Below are 6000 nucleotides of genomic sequence, written 5' to 3'. Positions count from 1 at the left end.
ATTTGATTTTCACTGTCATAAGTGACTATGCAATGAGTATTCCTATGCCAGTCTCATTGGAATATGTGCAAAAGTTTCTCCAAAATATACACCTAGAGGTGGAATTGTTGGTTCATATAAAATGCATATCTTAATATTTCCTAGATACTGACAAATTTCTTCCTCTCCACAGTAGTTTTACTGATGTGTACCCTTACCTTTAGTGTAGTAATTTCCATTTCTCTTCATCTTTATCATTACCTGGTGCTGTCAGATATTTTAATGTTTGACAATTCAATGAGCATAAAATGATGCATTGTTATTTTACTTTTTATTTCCCTGATGAATCCATTTGTATCTGAGTAACTCATCCTTTTCCTGCTTATCTTTTATGCCATCTTTGTGGTCTTCTGATTGTCTACATATGCCCAAATGTTAATCCAGGCTTTTCTGGCCCATTTTTCTGGGTATCTATTCCTGCCGTGGTGCTCCACTGCTTTATTACCATATTTTATACGAAGTCTTGTTATCTGGTAAATTAATTCTCACACCACCATACCCTTCTTCAAAATTGTTGTGGCTATTCTTGGCCATTTACTCATCATATGAATTTTAGATGAGCCTATCGATCTCCTAAAAAATTGTGTTGGGAGCTAGATTGAATTTACGTTTTAATGCCAGAAGTTACATCTTTATGATATTGTGCCTTCTTAATCATGAACATGGTATATCACTTCCTTTACATTGGGCTTCAATAAAACTTTACATTATTCTTCATAAATGTTTGCATACGTTTTATTAGATTCATCCCTAGGCACCCTCTCATTGCAACCTCTGCCTCCCATGTTCAAGTGATTCTCCTGCCCCAGCCTCCCGAGTAGCTAGGATTACAGGCCCACACCACCACACCCAGCTAATTTTGGCATTTTTAGTAGAGACAGGGTTTCGCCATGTTGTGCAGGTTTGTCTTGAACTCCTGACCTCAGGTGATCCACCGGCCTCGGACTCCCAAAGTGCTGGGATTACAGGCATGATTCCACTGATGTTTTAATACTGATCTTGCATCCTGTAACCTTACTCAACTCTAATTAATGTTCTTATAATTTGTAGGTTTTCTTGGATTTTCCATTTTTACAGCTCTATCACCACAAACTAACAACATTGTTTCTTCTTTTAATAAGAGAAATACCTCTTATTTCTCTTTCTTCATCTATTTTATTGGGCTTCCAGGACAGTGTTAAATAGAAATGTGTTATGGGCATTCTTTCTTCTTCCTGACTTTAACTAGAATGCTGTGGCTGTGAAAAGTTCACTGTTACATATAAGGCATCATGTAGGTGTTGTAGGGGGGAGAGGAAAGCTGCCATTTTGTCCTCCGAGGGTTCACTAAAAGTCACTGACAAAAGTTGAATTAATAGGAGAAAAGGCATACAAATTTATTTGATTATAGTTTTGTGTGACATGGGAGCCTTCAGAATGAAGACCCATAGATACAGAGGAAACTGTCCATTTTTATGCTTAGTTTCAACAAAGTATGGACAGTTGTGTAGGAAAATGATTGGACCTAAAGCTGATAGACTGCGTGAGAAAACCTAGCAAGGCCTGTCTGTCTGGGTTTTTCTTGGCCTCTCTGTGTAGCAATGCCTCTCACCATTCCTTCCTTCTGAGTACGGGGCAGGACCCTCTCTGCTAAGTGGGTCTTATGACCTACAGTCAAACAAGATAGGTCAGGTTATTCATGGTCAGTTTTTACACAGAAAGACTGTGTAAAGTGATAGTAATATTTTTAGACTGTAAAACTGACTTTAGGGCAAGAGGGTTCCAGTTTCTATGACCCGCCTTGGGGAAGTGAGATCCCAGTTTCTATGACCAGCCTCTGGAGAGAATGAGGGACCAGACAGGAGGGCACCAGGTCAGAGAGAACTGCTGCTGGGCCCCTACAATTTTTCAGATACCGTTAGTTATGTGAAAGATATTCCTTTATATTTCTAGTTTGCTAATAGTTTTTTTATCTTAACTAATTTTAAAACTTCTCAAATTTTTTCTACATCTATTGATATGTTCATGTGACTTTTATCTGTTAATGTGTCAGTTATTACAGAAAATTATTTTGGAGAGTATATTTTAAGGTTAAAGTAGCCTTGCGTTCTTGAGATAAACCTCACTTACACATGAAGTATGTTTGCAAACATTATTAGGTTCAATTTTCTAAACTTTTATTTAGGATTTTTGCATTAATGAGGTTCATCTTTTTTGCTGCTTAAGATATCATTTTTGGAGGTGGTTTATAAGTAAGTTAAAATCTTCTAGGATTAAGTAAGTTTCTACTTATTATAATTCTGTCAATTTTTGCTTTATATCTTTTGAGGCTGTATTATTGGGCATATACAGATTTAAATGGTCAATCCTCCAAATAAACTATTTTTTTCATTGCTGCATACAATCCCCTTTATTTATAATGGTCACGTTTGCCTTAAAACCTATTTTTTCTGATACTGATATTGCTAATTTGGCTTTTCTTGGGAGCAGTAATTCTCTGGTAAGTTTCTTTTCATTCCTTTACTTCCTAATTTTTCTATATCATTATGTTTTAGATATGTCTTCTAAAAACAGCATAAGCTAGATTTTGTTTTCTTCTAGTTGAGAATTTGTTCCTTTTGGTGGCTAAACAGTTCTGTCCTTCTCATCTGATGTACCCTTCCTTCATTTTTCTTTTGCAGTTTGAATTATTTAAATCGGCCAGTTCTGTAATGATCACAATAGTAACAGGATATAATTAAAGGTCTTTGTAATTAAAGATCCTTGTGAGATAATTCACTGTAACTGAGAACCCTAAGCTTGGGAACAGCTCTTCCCCCATACAGGAACAATCCCAGGCATAGTGAACCAAACTCTAAGGACTCTCATCTTACTGTGATTGAAAACAATAATTAAGCCTTGATTGTAAAGTTCAAGGGAATGAACAACTAGAAAATCCCAACTGCTAAGAGAAGGGCCTATGCTCAAAAAGATCTTGCCATACATTCTACCGAAAAGAGATTGAGTTATATTTTCAGGATCTTCCATTTAAACACAAATATTCCCCACATAAATTATCTGTGAATCATGCTACCACATACATTATTGAATAATACTTGATGAACATTGTATGTCAGGCACTGTGCTATGTATGCAGTGAGCAGTATGGATGTGCTCTGCGTCCTAAGGCTGAGGTAATCTATGTTTCCCTAGCTCTCTCCAGAATGTTACTTTCTAAAACATAGTAAGTCCAATAATTCCGATGAGACTTGTTCAAAAGTCCCTATCATGGGCCAGGGGATGGCAGGAGATGGGTTTAGGATGGGATTGGTTGACCCAAGCCTGTAATCCCAGCTGAGGGAGGCGGTGGATCCGCGAGTCCAGGAGATCAAAGACCATCCTATGGCGAACAGTGAAACCCGTCTCTACTAAAAATACAAAAAATTGGCGGTGTGGTGGCGGGCGCCTGTAGTCCCAGCTTCTGGGAGGCAGGGCAGGAGATGGCTTGAACCCGGGAGGCAGGCTGCAGTGAGCCAGGATAAACCACTACACTCCCAGCCTGGGCTGACAGGCAGAACTCCGTCTCAAAAAAAATCAGTTTTCCGTGAAATTCTAGGGTTGTTAAACCCACATCTTTATGCAGTTATTCTCTTCTTACACCTACTAATCTCCTGCACCTCAATCCTGAACCTGCTGCACGGCATTCTTCGTAGTCCATTGGCACGTGAGAATGGGACGCCTTGTGTCAGCGGTTTCATGAAGCTGTCTGCATTTATCTGAGAATCTGTACCGAAAACCGTTTTCGCTCCTTCAGTTTCTGGCTCTAGGCAGGTTGGGGGGAGGATTGCTGGGCTGTTGGTGTCTTCCGGGGCTTGCTGGACTCTGTTATTGACAGAAGGCCTGGGGCAGAGCAAAGTTCAGTTACACTCAGGACTTAACTGATGCGTCATTGGTGAGACACTCTGTTGTAAAAGTCATGCGTGGTTTTGCGGCGGAAATTCAGAATTCCAGCATTTCAAAGAAAATTCTATATTTCCCTGATAAAAGAATCTTCTCCCTCCTATTACCATTTAATACAAAACTAGAATAGTTCTTCATCTTCTCTAGTTTTATGTAAAATAGAGAAAATTATACCTGATCTGCTCAAAGGAGAGAGAACAGAGAGACTCAGCAGGTGTCGCTTATAACTCAGAAATAGCTGTTTAATTGGAGTTTTATCTGTGAAGGTAGGGTAGGATCTTGGATTAATATTCCAAATGACTCCTAGGCTGAGAATGAAGCTCTAGAGGCAATCTAAGTTTCCTCCTCATCCCAGTTTACAGATTTTGTGGATATCATGTAATTCTACAGAGTTCAAAAGAACAAACATCTTAGAATATAGTTTTGTCTGGCCGGGAGCAGTGGCTCATGCCTGTAATCCCAGCATTTTGGGATGCCAAGGCGGGCAGATCACCTGAGGTCAGGAGTTTGAGACCAGCCTCAACATGGAGAAACCCCGTCTCTACTAAAAACACAAAATTAACCGGATGTGGAATAGCTATAATCCCAGCTACTCGGGAGGCTGAGGCAGAATTGCTTGAACCTGGGAGGCAGAGGTTGCGGTGAACCAAGATCATGCCGTTGCACTCCAGCCTGGGCAACAAGAGTGAAACTCCATCCCCAAAAATATATATATATATATATATATATATATGTATATAATCTGTCAAGTGCGGAAAATTCTCTGTCCTAGGATGCTGGAGAAAATGTAGCTATCCATCAAAAGGAACTTATTAAATAAAAAATACGAAGACTTTCAGTTTCTGAAACAGCATGTGCATACACAGATATACACACGTAGAGAAAGATTTCTGAAAGGAAATTTACTAAAATATAACGGTCAGGTTTGTTGTGATCTTTTTCTTTCTTCTTTATTCTTTTCTAGGCTTGACTTTGTTTAACAAAAGTACATATTATGGTATCAAAACTCATGCCCTCCCTCCCTGCACTTTCCCTCTAGAAGTTATTCAAAATGTACTGTTTTTCTGCCCCACTCTAGGTGACCCCTTGATGTTGGGTGTCTCTCACTATAAAAATCTCAAATCTTACAGCCCAAGAAAAATCTCAAGTCAAGACTGCAGCCTGCGGTGTTCACAAAACCAAAACAGCCACTGCAGTCCGGTAGAGGCTGAAGGCATATGCAGACTAGGAACTCAACATTTTCTCCCCTCTGTCCAACCACAGGACAGACTGTGCACCCAGGGAGATGCTGTGTGGCCACTGGCCTCACTGACTTGGATTACTCCTGCAGCACATGACCAGCCAGCTCATATGATCACTCCCTACTGCCCCCAAAGTAGAATTGACTGGGAGCTGGAAACCCACACAAAAAGGGATAATTATACTGAATATAACATACTCCCTGTGCTTACCCAACACCTTCACCTCCCACGGGCATTCAGAGTCAACAGTTGTTATGCAGGTGTTTGTGAAGCATGTGGCCAAGTCAGTTGTCTCCCCTACAGCGTGATCCAAGATTAATGATATCTACCCATCCCCACTCCCTCGACCCTCTAGTTGCAATCAACTTTGTCACTGTCCCCCTTGGGCACTGCCATGTAGAGCACGTGGCCCCCCATTCTGAAGCAGTGGGAGACCTGGAAGAGATGTACCCTTCACAACCTTATTGGATCTTAAAAACATGGATCTAACTGAAAAGAAAAAAAGACACACATTACACATATTGATATAAATTAAAACTGCATTCACCTTAGAAGCGATACATTCTGGCATGTTGTTGCCCGAAATCTCACTCTCCTAGTTGCTTATGGGGATTGAAGGTAGGGGGGAGGCTGGAGTGGGATAAATGGGAATTTAAGAAATAATGAAAATAAGGCACATTAACTCCTCAGCTCTCAACCTTTTGCCTTCCTCAGACACATAAGAGGATCCACAGCTGTCCAGAACCTTACCTAGTTATTAGGTACTCTCTGATTTCTTTGGAATGGCTCCTTCCCCATTGTT

The sequence above is a fragment of the Papio anubis genome, unplaced genomic scaffold (genome assembly GCF_008728515.1).
Source record: "Papio anubis isolate 15944 unplaced genomic scaffold, Panubis1.0 scaffold408, whole genome shotgun sequence".
Taxonomy (NCBI): Eukaryota; Metazoa; Chordata; class Mammalia; order Primates; family Cercopithecidae; genus Papio; species Papio anubis.
This window is presented reverse-complemented; position numbering follows the sequence as displayed.